The sequence below is a fragment of the Podarcis liolepis genome (assembly GCF_965112155.1).
Source record: "Podarcis liolepis genome assembly, chromosome: 13".
Lineage (NCBI taxonomy): Eukaryota > Metazoa > Chordata > Lepidosauria > Squamata > Lacertidae > Podarcis > Podarcis liolepis.
The window spans coordinates 1,900,422-1,912,979 of NC_139573.1; the positions used below are offsets into that span (position 1 = coordinate 1,900,422).

At 48.7% G+C, this 12,558-nt stretch overlaps 1 long non-coding RNA gene across 1 annotated transcript in view; it reads left to right on the forward strand.

The window, feature by feature from the left end:
- Positions 1 to 12,558, forward strand: part of LOC310692245 — a 45,288-nt gene that overhangs the window by 29,133 nt on the left and 3,597 nt on the right. Inside the window, exon 2 of the long non-coding RNA XR_014518669.1 lies at positions 27 to 640. This is a non-coding gene — a long non-coding RNA (uncharacterized lncRNA). The remainder of the gene's footprint in view (positions 1 to 26; positions 641 to 12,558) is intronic.

A 12,558-nucleotide genomic window follows, 5' to 3' on the forward strand; every position in this document is an offset into this window, starting at 1 on the left:
ATATATATATATATATATATATATAGTATTGCATATTTATACACTTCAGAGAGAGAAGTAGAAAATCTGATTCAAGCAAAGAATCGTGTCAGGGGAATGAGCAAAATGGAAAACAACCCAGAGGAAAATGAAGCCCATTTGTGATGGATTTTAAAATTAATTCCGGTGTCCTTTCAAAGCAAGGCTGCCTGATCCTACTGAGCCCAGGGGCCACATTCACCCGTGACTAAACCATCCGGAGGCCACGTGGCAGAGTGTGGCCACCCATTAAATTGTCAATGTAATGAGCAGGGAGGAAGGGAGGGATTTATATTTCTGTCATGGCGCTGGGCTGGGCAGGGAGGTTTAATCTTTTTTTGCACATCCCACCACTGTGTCAATATGTTATATACTCTCTCTGTCACCACTAACAAAATTGGGGGATCTCAGATGGGTAGGAATTTGCTAAGGAACGGGTTCAAATCATGTCCCTGCCATGGATGTCCTCCAGCCATTTTTCTTTTCTTTTCAAGGGCCTTTCCTGGAATGGCGGAACTGATAACACTTGAACGACGAACCCATTTTATAGCTTGCAAGACCAGCCACATTTTACTGCCCCAACTGACTGCACTGCATCTCAGCAGCCTTTGTGAGCTTACAGGTAAAAAAAAAAAAAGGGGGGGTGGGACACACCTCCCACATTATTTTGCTGTCTTCCCGTTAAAAAACATGTTGCTCTGAGCAACAGGCAATCCACTTTTAATTGTTTGTTTTGTTTATTTGTTTCATTAAAAAATTATAGACTCCTTGGCTGCTAAGGAAAAAACTCAAAGTGGTTTACAAAAAGTTAAAACATTGAAAGCCATATTTTAAAATACACTGAAAGTTAAAAGTCAAAAGAGAATAGACTAACTAGGCATGTCCGAAGTCCGTTTCGGGGGCCTAATCTGGCTGGCCCACTGGTCGGTTTAATCTGTCCCCTGTGGCAGTTTATTTCCTGGGGTAAAATCCTAAAGAACCCTTAACAACTTCAATCCTAAAAGAAGCTCAACAACTTTGGTCAGCCTTCACACATGTTCACTTCGTCAAATCTGGCCCACTTTGAAAAAAAGTTTGGGCACCCCAATCTATGGCCTTTAAATTGTGAGTGTGGGGAGGGGGGCTATTGATTTTGAGGTAAAATCCTAAAAAAAGTTCAACAACTTCAAAAGGTCAACAACTGTGGTTGGCCCTTTGGTTGGCCCCCATGGCCCTTCACTTCATCAAATCCGGCCCTCTTTGAAAAAAGTTTGGACACCTCAAAGTAAAACTCATGCAAGCTTTCTACACAACTGGGTAAAGGTAAAGGGACCCCTGACCATTAGGTTCAGTCGTGGCCGACTCTGGGGTTGCGACGCTCATCTTGCTTTATTGGCCGAGGGAGCTGGCGTACAGCTTCCGGGTCATGTGGCCAGCATGACTAAGCCGCTTCTGGCGAACCAGAGCAGCGCACGGAAACACCGTTTACCTTCCCGCCGGAGTGGTACCTATTTATCTACTTGCACTTTGATGTGCTTTCGAACTGCTAGGTTGGCAGGAGCAGGGACTGAACAATGGGCACTCACCCCATTGCAGGGATTCGAACCGTCGACCTTCTGATCGGCAAGCCCTAGGCTCCGTGGTTTAACCCACAGTGCCACCCACACAACTGGGTAGACTTGTCTAAATTAAGAATGTATTCAGGCGCCGAAAAGAACAGTGAGGGTGCCTATCTGATATCAATAGGAAGGGAGTTCCAAAGTGTTGGTGCTGCTACACTAAAGTTCTTACAGATGTGGTGGCGGCATTACGTGAAACTTGTAAAAGTGCCAATTTTGCCCAGGCTTGCATCTTGCAGAGGTCTCTTCGGTGCTGCTAGCACAGCAGTTTGACTTCACACCTGGAGGCGCTTTCCATTGTCTCTTGAGACAGACAGATGCCAACAACAACAAAACCTCTAAACTTTATTAGCACGATGCACATGTTAAAAAAAGCAATCAAATCCCTACCTGTGTGACTGCAATGTAAAAGGCACGACCACAAATGTGATGGGAAAGTATGGGGAGGGAAGAGGAAGGTAGCAAATTCAGGTACCGGTTCTTACAAGTTGCAAAGTTCTTAATTTCCACAGGAGGAGCTGTGTGACTCTTTTTCCAGCCAAAACAACAAACGGTCTTGCGGAATCTTAAAAGACTGGTACACATTTCTTATGGCATAAGGTGTGGTTTTTTTGGACCAGAGTCCACTTCATCAGGTTCATCCTGAGTCATAGGTATATAAACCATATGGGTTTGCTGCAGGGTGGGGGTTGTAAAAAGTGAGGTCAGAGGAAAAAAGAAATGTGGGGAGACTGCAAGCAGTGATAATCTCATACTTAGCAGTGGTAATTCACAAAACAGTTCTTGATCCTGGCACCGACAAGCCAATTACAACAAAGAGTGTGCTAAAAATCCTTTGACTTGGATAGCCCTGAAACACTTCATCTACCCAGCGCTTTCACAGAGCTTCAGTCTCCCTCTGAAGTTGTTTTGCTGCAGGACGGCTATTTGACAGTCATTTATCCAGTGTCCTGGCAGGTTGAAATGTTCCCCCATTGGCTTTTGGATGTCGTCATTTCTGGTGGTGGAGTGTGTGTTTGTCTGCTTCATATTTTGTGTAGAGAATGGCCTGTTTCTGCTATGCAGAAGGGCATCGCTGAGGGATGATAGGAAACGCCTTGGAAAGATGAGCAGGTGAATTAAGCCCTCATGCTGTGAATGGCATTCCTAGGGCCTCCGACAGGGAAGACGTGGGGATGTCATCTGGGCCTGATCCAAGGGCTGTCCCCCTAGGTCTGGATCTCCCCTTGGGGAGGGGGCTGCCTGTGAGCCAATACGGGCCTCCCACCCAAGGACCCATTTGAATGCAATCAATTCAGGAAGAGGTGGAGCCAAACACTGTACATTTAATGCACATGGCTTCCCCCAAAGAACCCTGAGAAGTGTAGTTTGTTAAGGATGCTGGGAACTATAGCTCTGTGTGGGGTAAACTACATTTCCCAGGATTCTTTGGGGGAAAGCCTTGCACTTCCAATTGGACGACAGAATTGCAGGGTTAGAAGGGGACCCAAGGGGTGATCTGATCCAAACCCCTGCAATTCAGGAATCATAGATAAACCTTCTTCTTTGGCGATCACTTGTAGCCAAGTAAGATTGTCTTCCATGAACACAGTCTTATCAGCAAGTCCGTAAGTGACTGTGGAGGCCAATTCTAGATCCACAGGTGTGGTGTGGATGTGACCTTAGTGCCTCAGATTAGCTTGGCTGTCCCATATCTCTCCCCATCTCTGCTCCTGGCAGGTGGCTCTTTCCTCTAGCCTTTGATAGGCTGATATGTTCTGTTTTGCGGGACCCACCTTGTTCTTTGGATTTATGCTGTTCTTTTCCATTCGGAGCGGGTTGGTTTGTTTTATAATTATAATAGCTTTATCTGTTTTTCAGTCTGTATGCTGTAATGTTGTTATCTGCCCTTATGGTGAAGGTTGGGTAAGAAATGTTGTAAATAAATAAATAAATAACTTGTGAGTGCATCTGCCCGGAATTAAGCATGCTCAGATATTGTTAAGCTGATGAACTGTGCACCCTCCCCGGCTGAGCGGCTCTTAGGCCTGGGCTATGAAGTTTTATTACTTTAAAAATAACTGAACAACTGTGAGAGGTGAGAGATTCTTTGAATGCCATCAGGGGATGGTTACTTTCACTTGTGTTGCCCCACCCTCAGTTCCCTAGGAGCCTGAATAAGAGAGTTGCTTAATGGATATGAAATAGAGTCGCAAGGTGATTTCATGCTCTTCATTCAGCTCATAGTGGTGAGGAGGAATGAATGAAAGTCCCCTCAAAGTATCTGCTTTATATACATTATTTACACAATGGGCTGCACATGATTGGCTAATTCTGGAATTCTACTGTAAGCCAATCAGGTTGTGGATTCACTTATATCTGGAGCATGATTGGGTGGTTCCTGCCAACCAATCATACTGCTGCATTGTTCTAGGACCAATCAGACTGCTGCATTCTGAATCCTATTGTTCTAGGACCAATCAGACTGCTGCAATTTGGATCCTATTCAACTCAGTACATAACAGGATATTTGCAGTTTGACCTATTGGTAAGCTGTATGCATGTTTTGAAGGGACGCGGGTGGCGCTGTGGGATGACTTGCTGAACAGAAGGTCGGCGGTTCAAATCCCTGCGACGGGGTGAGCTCCTGTTGCTCGGTCCCTGCTGCTGCCCAGCTAGCAGTTCGAAAGCACGTCAAAGTGCAAGTAGATAAATAGGTACCGCTCCGGCGGGAAGGTAAATGGCATTTCCGTGCGCTGCTCTGGTTCGCCAGAAGCGGCTTAGTCATGCTGGCCACATGACCCGGAAGCTGTATGCCGGCTCCCTCGGCCAATAAAGCGAGATGAGCGCCGCAACCCCAGAGTCGGCCACGACTGGACCTAATGGTCAGGGGTCCCTTTACCTTTACCTTATGCATGTTTAACATACATATTTATAACTTGGGCAGGAATAGCCAGCTGCACTAAGATGGGAGACACCTGGCTTGCTGGTAGTCCATGTGGAAAGGATCTAGGGCAGTGTTTCCCAACCTTTTTTGGGCAAAGGCACACTTGTTTGATGAAAAAAATCTCGCGGCACACCACCATTACAGCCCCGTGACGTCAGCGCGCAGCGTCACGCCGGGAGGGACGCACAAAAGTGAAAGTTTTCAATTTTTTTCCCTCCCCCTTGCCGGGGAACCTCCAAGCTTTGGGGGGGGGGGCAGCAAAGCGAGGGACTGAGGGACCCTAACCCTAACCCTAACCCTCACCGATCACCCGGGAAAGCATGCGAACGAGGAGCCCCCGTGTCCTGCTCCCGGCAGCGGACGGCACAAAGCGAGGAGGCCTGGACAAGGCAGCACGCTCCCCGCTCTCGCTGCATCGGGGCTTTTCTCCTCCAGGCTGCTTTCGAAGTCCCCTTCTCTGCTCCCAAGAGCCGGAGCCGCTGCTTCCAGGCCCTGTCCGAGCCCCAACTTGTGGCCTCACTTCGAGGAGCGCCTGTTGCTGGGGACGGGGCTGCATCCCCCTCAGCCGCCGCCTCGCTTCCTTCCAGGAGACCCGACGGCTCCCCCTCTCCCGCTCGCCCTCCTGCGCCCGCAGCAGACCGAGACCTCCCCGCCCCCGCCCGGCTCGGCCCTACCTGGGCGCCTCCAAGCCCGGCCGGCTCCGCGTCGCGCTCCACGCCGGGCAGCTGCAGCGGGGGCGCGCGGCGGCCCGGCTGAGCGCGCCCCAGAGCCGCCGCGCCGTCGCTCGCGAGTCCCTCCGAGAGCCCTCGGGACTGACTCCGGAGTCGCGAGGCGGCGCGTCGCCCAGGGAAGGGGCGGCTTCCCACAAGTCCTCTGGGAAGCAAACGCCCTCGCCCGCCTCCCTCCAGGCAACATCTCGCGGCACACCAGGCAACATCTCACGGCACACTAGTGTGCCGCGGAACACCGGTTGGGAAACACTGATCTAGGGGTCAGTGGACCACAAGCTTAACATGAGTCGACAGTGTGATGCAGTGGGGGAGGCTAATTCTGTTAGACTGAATCAACAGAAGTCAAGTGTCCAGATCAAGGGAAGGAATAGTTCTGCTCTATTCTGCCTTGGTCAGACCGCACCTGGAGTCCTGTGTCCAGTTCTGGGCGCCACAATTTAAGAAGGGTGTTGATAAGTTGGCATGGGTGCAGAGGAGGGCGACCAAGGGTCTGGAAACCAAGCCTTAGGAGGAACAGTTGAAGGAGTTGGGGATGTTTAGCCTGGAAAAGAGACTGAGAGGAGATAGGATAGCCAAATATCTCAAGAGCTGTCACATGGAAGATGGAGCAAGCTTGTTTTCTCCTACTCCGGAAGGGAGGACCCGAACCAATGGCTTCGAGTCACAAAAAGGGAGATTCTGACTAAACATCATGAAGAACTATCTGACAGCAAGAGCTGCTCTGCGGTGGAATGGACTCCCTCAGGAAGTTGAGGACTCTCCACCCTTGGAGAGCTTTAAAAGAGGATTAGACAAATTCATGGAGGAGGAGAGAGCTATTGATGGCTGCTAGCTGCAATGGCGATTGCTCTGTCTGTATAGTCAGAGGCAGTGATGCTTCCAAGTACAGTACCAGTTGCTGGAAACCACAGGAGGGAAGATTCATGTGCTCGAATCCTGCTTGCAACTTTTTAACCACTGTGAGAATATTGGCCACTGACCAGCAGGCTCTTCTCATGTTCTTAAATGAACTGTGAATTGTTGGTTATTAATTTTCTTAGTGCTACATTGCTGTGATATCTGCTTTATTGTGTTCTAACTACAGCATTACTACTGTAGTTAGACTTGTGTTTTTTGTGTGAGCCACTTTGAGCACATATTTGCTTATGGCCAATGCGGTATGTAAATAACTAGACAATGATTTTTAAAGCCAGTCTTGTGAATTTGGGAAAGGGTGTGCGCACTAGGGTGGAGGCATGGAATGGGTTTTATTTCAGATTGCTGTTCTTTTTTTCCTGACCAGCGGGCAGCCCCGTGTTTGTATGAGAATGAGCTTGTGGGGTTTATATTTTGTTGTTGTTTCCTCCTTCATTAAAATTACAGCTTGTTGTCAGGAGCCAGGCTGTTTGCAGCTTTCTCATAACCAAAAGGAAGTAGGCGGCAGTGAGGAACTGTTTAGCTCTTCACACTTTGCTGCTGCGAATAAATTTCCCAGCCCCTAAACCTCCTGGAGGAATTCACAGCAGTGGTGGCAGCAGCGAAGACACCTTCAGGCTGCCCATCCAGAACCTGACACCACCTGGGCACATGCTGGTCATGTGTTACCCCAGACCTATTTCCCCAGAAGTTGCTTCTCTTCAGTTTTCTTGTCCACTTTGTCGCTGTGCAAATTTCAGCTTCACGGTCGTTCTGCAGAAAAGGCTTCATAACTTTTAGTGCAGTCAGAAATCGAGCCATCTTGGGGGCAGGTGAGCAGAGTGTTTGCGAGGTGCAGAGTCAGGGTTCAGGTGACAGCATTGGGCTACAACGAATGGGGCAGGGGTAGTTCAACTGAAACAGCTTAAAACAGCACATATTTCCCCAGCTTTCCATTAAAAATAAAAAGAGGCGGACCCCTAACAGATAGTTCAGTCTAGTTCTGTGTCTGTCCCCCAGGTGTTTACCCCTGTGAGGATTAACGGGCTGTAGCAACTCACATTCAGATCCAACATGCCCTGGTGTCCCTGTTGGGCAGAGTAAGGTAGTTGCCCCAGGCAGATGACTTTGGGTGTCATGAAAGGGAAGCAGGCTGCCAGTTGCTTTAATCCATTGCAAGGTGTGCTTTTACTCCCAGGGAGAGATGTTGGTGGGACTTTCAGCCTCAGGTGGACAAAGGTAGCCAGCCTTGGGAACTGCATTCTGTGCCACCATCAGTGCTTTTCTTATAGGGGAAAAAGGTGCCAATACAGTGGTACCTCGGGTTAATTACTTAATTCGTTCCGAAGGTCCATTCTTAACCTGAAACTGTTCTTAACCTGAAGCACCACTTTAGCTAATGGGGCCTCCCGCTGCTGCTGCGCTGCCGGAGCACAATTTCTGTTCTCATCCTGAAGCAAAGTGTGGGAGACCCTATTTCTGGGTTAGTGGAGTCTGTAACCTGAAGCGTATGTAACCTGAGGTACCACTGTACTCCCCATGAAGTTGTTACAGTAACTGCCACACTTTTAACCAGAGTGTTTCTACTGGGGGGGGGGAAGGTGCCTGTACTGCGTACCCTTGAGTGCCCCCAGAAAGACTGAAAAAGCACTGGCCGCCATCCAGCCAGTACTGGCTCACTGTTGGATGAGGCAAGCATGCCCCTGAAACTTGTGGTTTTATTGCTTTTTAGAAGACCTGTTTTAATTGCTATGCTTTTTAGCTCTTTGCTTTATTGTCTGTTTTAATTAAGGCTGCTTGAATGTTAATGTGTGTTTTTAATTATGGTTGTATGCCACTTAGAAGCTGTTCTGGCACACGAGCAGTACAGTGGTACCTTGGTTCTCAAACATCTTGGTACTCAAACAACTTGGAACCCAAACACTGCAAGCCCAGAAGTAAGTTTTCTGATTTGCGAACCTTTTTCGGAAGTTGAACATGCTCTGTTTTAGTTACAGATAGGTAGCCGTGTTGGTCTGCCATAGTCAAAATAAAAAAATTCCTTCCTGTAGCACCTTAAAGACCAACTAAGTTAGTTCTTGGTATAAGCTTTCGTGTGCATGCACACTTCTTCAGATATCTGAACTAACTTAGTTGGTCTTTAAGGTGCTACAGGAAGGAATACTCTGTTTTGAGTGCTACACTTCTGATTTAAGTGCCACACTTCCATTTGGAGTGTTACACTGACAATTTGAGTGTTACACTTCCGATTTGAGTGCCACGCTTCCGTTTGGAGTGTTTCGCTGAGGTGAGGTCTGTCTGTTTTTGCTATTTATTTTGTGTTTTTGTGGCTCCTTTTTTTTTTTTTTTTTTTTTGAGACTGTGTGGAACCCAGTTCAGCTACTGATTGATTGATTGTATGACTGCAGTACATTGTTTATTGCTTTAATTTTATGGATCCATGTTCTCGTTAGATAGTAAAATTCATGTCATGTTTTAGCGGTTGTTTTTAAAAGTCTGGAACGGATTAATCCATTTTGCATTACTTTCTATGGGAAAGCACACCTTGGTTTTGGAACACTTTGCTTTTGGAACAGACTTCCAGAACGGATTAAGTTTGAGAACCAAGCTACCACTTATATATATAAATTAATTAATTATAAATGCACCTTGTCGTGGTATGGTGGTGGCCGGGATGTGGTGGTAGAGCGGGGAGAGACAGACATCATTTGCTGTTCAGGCTCAGGAGCTGAAATTTCTCAGGCAAGCCCTCCTCTTTTTCACTGTGCTGAAAAAGCTTTTGAAAATATTTAAAAATGAATGAATAAACAAACAAACAAACAACAACAACAACTCACCCCCCATGCTGCATGCTTTGCAAAGACTAAACTCTTCCTGATTTATTAATGCAGCACGTGCAGATGAGGGTGGGTGGGCAGGCAGCGCCTCTGTGTAGCTGCTCTGGGGTGAGGCTGGGGGAAGCGGCTGCGTGTGTGGATGTGACTCAGAGAGCTTCTTGATGTGAGGCGTTGATGTGCGGGCATCAAGCACTCCTGTTGAGTGAAATCTCCCACTCCCTTATCTTCGCCCTTGCCTTCCCCGCCCTGCTTTTTTATATTCGTCAGGAGGCTGCCTGTGGAGGAAGGAGTCATGCCAACCTCAGCGCCGCCACGCAGTGTTCTTGTGATTAGAGGCAACAAATTGTTCTGTGTATTCTCCATGTGAGAAAACACTCTTCATAGTGAGCAACCTGCCTTGGCAGGTCGGATGGCCAGCAGCTGACACAACCTCAGGTGTTCTGAGACTGGACCGTCTCTCCCTTGGGATGGGGTGTGCTAGTCATTTGGGTGGGAGGGGTTCCTGCAAGTAGTGGAGCCAGAAAGGTCCTTTGTTGTTTAGTCATTTAGTCGTGTCCGACTCTTCGTGACCCCCTGGACCAGAGCACGCCAGGCCCTCCTGTCTTCCACTGCCTCCCGTAGTTTGGTCAAACTCATGCTGGCTGCTTAGAGAACACTGTCCAACCATCTCATCCTCCATCGTCCCCTTCTCCTAGTGCCCTCCATCTTTCCCAACATCAGGGTCTTTTCCAGGGAGTCTTCTCATGAGGTGGCCAAAGTACTGGAGCCTCAGCTTCAGGATCTATCCTTCCAGTGAGTACTCAGGGCTGATTTTCTTTGATCTTGCAGTCCATGGGACTCTCAAGAGTCTCCTCCAGCACCAGAATTCAAAAGCATCAATTCATCGGCGATCAGCCTTCTTTCAGTTATTAGAAGACCACTATTGTGTCCCCTCTTAATGGTTCAAGGCTTAACCTTCTCTTCTCAACTCCCTAGGACTGCGGCATAACCCTCCAGGTGTAATGTGACCAGCCTTGAATAGGTTGGAACTATTAACTATTTAAGAAAGGATGAGGAAGAAAAATGCTTCCTTCTCTCCCTTCGACTCCCCCCCCTCCCTTTCTGGTTCCTAGTGAGATCTTGACACCAGCAGCATTTCATCCAGGGCTGTCTTTGTCTTCCTCCCCTCCTCCCCTTTCTCCCCCACCTCTGAGGAAGAGGTTTCCACGTTCCATGCTGAGCAGGCAAATATGAAAATGAGCAGCCAGTTATTAACATTGTCAGGGGATAGGAGAGATCAGCATCTCATTCTGCTTGGCTGTGAATCTAGGCAGACTAGGCCCAGAAACCCTTTCCCAGGGCCTGGGTCTTAAGTCTTGGCGCATGTGAAATAAGACCAAGAGTGTCTCTGAGCATGTTCTTAGCATGTTTCCCACATCACCAAGCAACCGCAGCCTGTCTCCTCACATCTTGGATTTATCAGACAGGGTTTGCACAGCCAAATAGGGCAGATTCCAGGACAGCTGAAATGTCCCAGCCACCTTTTTAGAAATTAAACTCATCAAGTACCTTGTTCTACCTGGAAGAGTAAAGGTGGTCTCTTGGCACTAGGAGAAAGGGGCTGTGGGCTCTTTTGGCGGCTTTCACAAGATGAACTAATGGTCAACAGAGTTTGAGTGACGGCCACCAACATGGATTGTTTTAAAAGAGGATTAGACAAATTCATGGAGGAGAATAAGGCCATCGATGGCTACTAGCCACAGTGGCTAGGTCCTTGGAGGTAGTATCGCCTCTGAAGGTCAGTTGCTGGCAGTCGCAAGAAGGGAGAGTGCTTTCACACTCAGGTCCTGCTTATGGGCTTGCCTTTGGGGCACCTGGCTGACCACTGCGAGGAGAGTATGCTGGACTAGATGCCCCCCCCCTTTGGCCAGACCAAGCAGGTCCATTCTTATGCCTGCATGAGGGCGTATCTACACCTCAGACCTAAGCCATGACTGTTAAAGAGGAACAATCTTATAGTCTACTTAGCGTTGATACAACTAATACGAACCGGCAGCTTCCTAGTATGAACCACACCTAACAGAAATCAGGTTTGGGGGCTTTTACAGAGAGCTGGGAGGTTTAGGGTTAACTTCTAGAATCATAGAATCATAGAATAGAATCATAGAATCCTAGAGTTGGAAGAGACCACAAGGGCCATCGAGTCCAACCCCCTGCCAAGCAGGAAACACCATCAGAGCACTCCTGACATATGGTTGTCAAGCCTCTGCTTAAACACCTCCAAAGGAGGAGACTCCACCACACTCCTGGGCAGCAAATTCCACTGTCAAACAGCTCTTACTGTCAGGAAGTTCTTCCTAATGTTTAGGTGGAATCTTCTTTCTTGTAGTTTGGATCCATTGCTCCGTGTCCGCTTCTCTGGAAACTTCTAGAAAAGCATTCTGAACTTCTAGAAAAGCATTCCACAGGCTTGATGTCCTTTCCCTTGCAATTGCCTTGGTGTCCAACTGCCATCGACCATAACATCCTGGACCGTCTTGAGGGGCTGGGAGCTGGGGGCACTAACATACAGTGGTTCCGCTCCTTCCTCCTGGGCCGTGTTCAGAAAGTGCTGGTGGGGGATGAGTGTTCAGACCCCTGGGCTCTCACTTGTGGGGTGCCTCAGGGTTCTGTCCTCTCCCCCATGCTTTTCAACATTTACATGCAGCCGCTGGGAGAGATCATCAGGAGGTTTGGGCTGGGTGTTCATCAGTATGCGGATGATACCCAGCTCTACCTCTCTTTTAAATCAGAACCAGTGAAGGTGGTGAAGGTCCTGTGTGAGTGTCTGGAGGCGGTTGGAGGATGGATGGCGGCTAACAGATTGAGGTTGAATCCTGACAAGACAGAAGTACTGTTTTTGGGGGACAGGAGGCGGGTAGGTGTGGAGGATTCCCTGGTCCTGAATGGGGTAACTGTGCCCCTGAAGGACCAGGTGCGCAGCCTGGGAGTCATTTTGGACTCACAGCTGTCCATGGAGGCACAGGTCAAATCTGTGTCCAGGGCAGCTGTTTACCAGCTCCATCTGGTATGTAGGCTGAGACCCTATTTGCCTGTGGACTGTCTCGCCAGAGTGGTGCATGCTCTGGTTATCTCCTGCTTGGACTACTGCAATGCACTCTACGTGGGGCTACCTTTGAAGGTGACTCGGAAACTACAACTAATCCAGAATGCGGCAGCTAGACTGGTGACTGGGGGCGGCTGCCGAGACCATGTAACACCGGTCTTGAAAGACCTACATTGGCTCCCAGTACGTTTCCGAGCACAATTCAAAGTGTTGGTGCTGACCTTTAAAGCCCTAAACGGCCTCAAAGGCCCAGTATACCTGAAGGAGCGTCTCCACCCCCATCGTTCTGCCCGGACACTGAGGTCCAGCGCCGAGGGCCTTCTGGCGGTTCCCTCATTGCGAGAAGCAAAGCTACAGGGAACCAGGCAGAGGGCCTTCTCGGTAGTGGCGCCCGCCCTGTGGAACGCCCTTCCAGCAGATGTCAAAGCGATAAACAACTACCTGACATTCAGAAGACATCTTAAGGCAG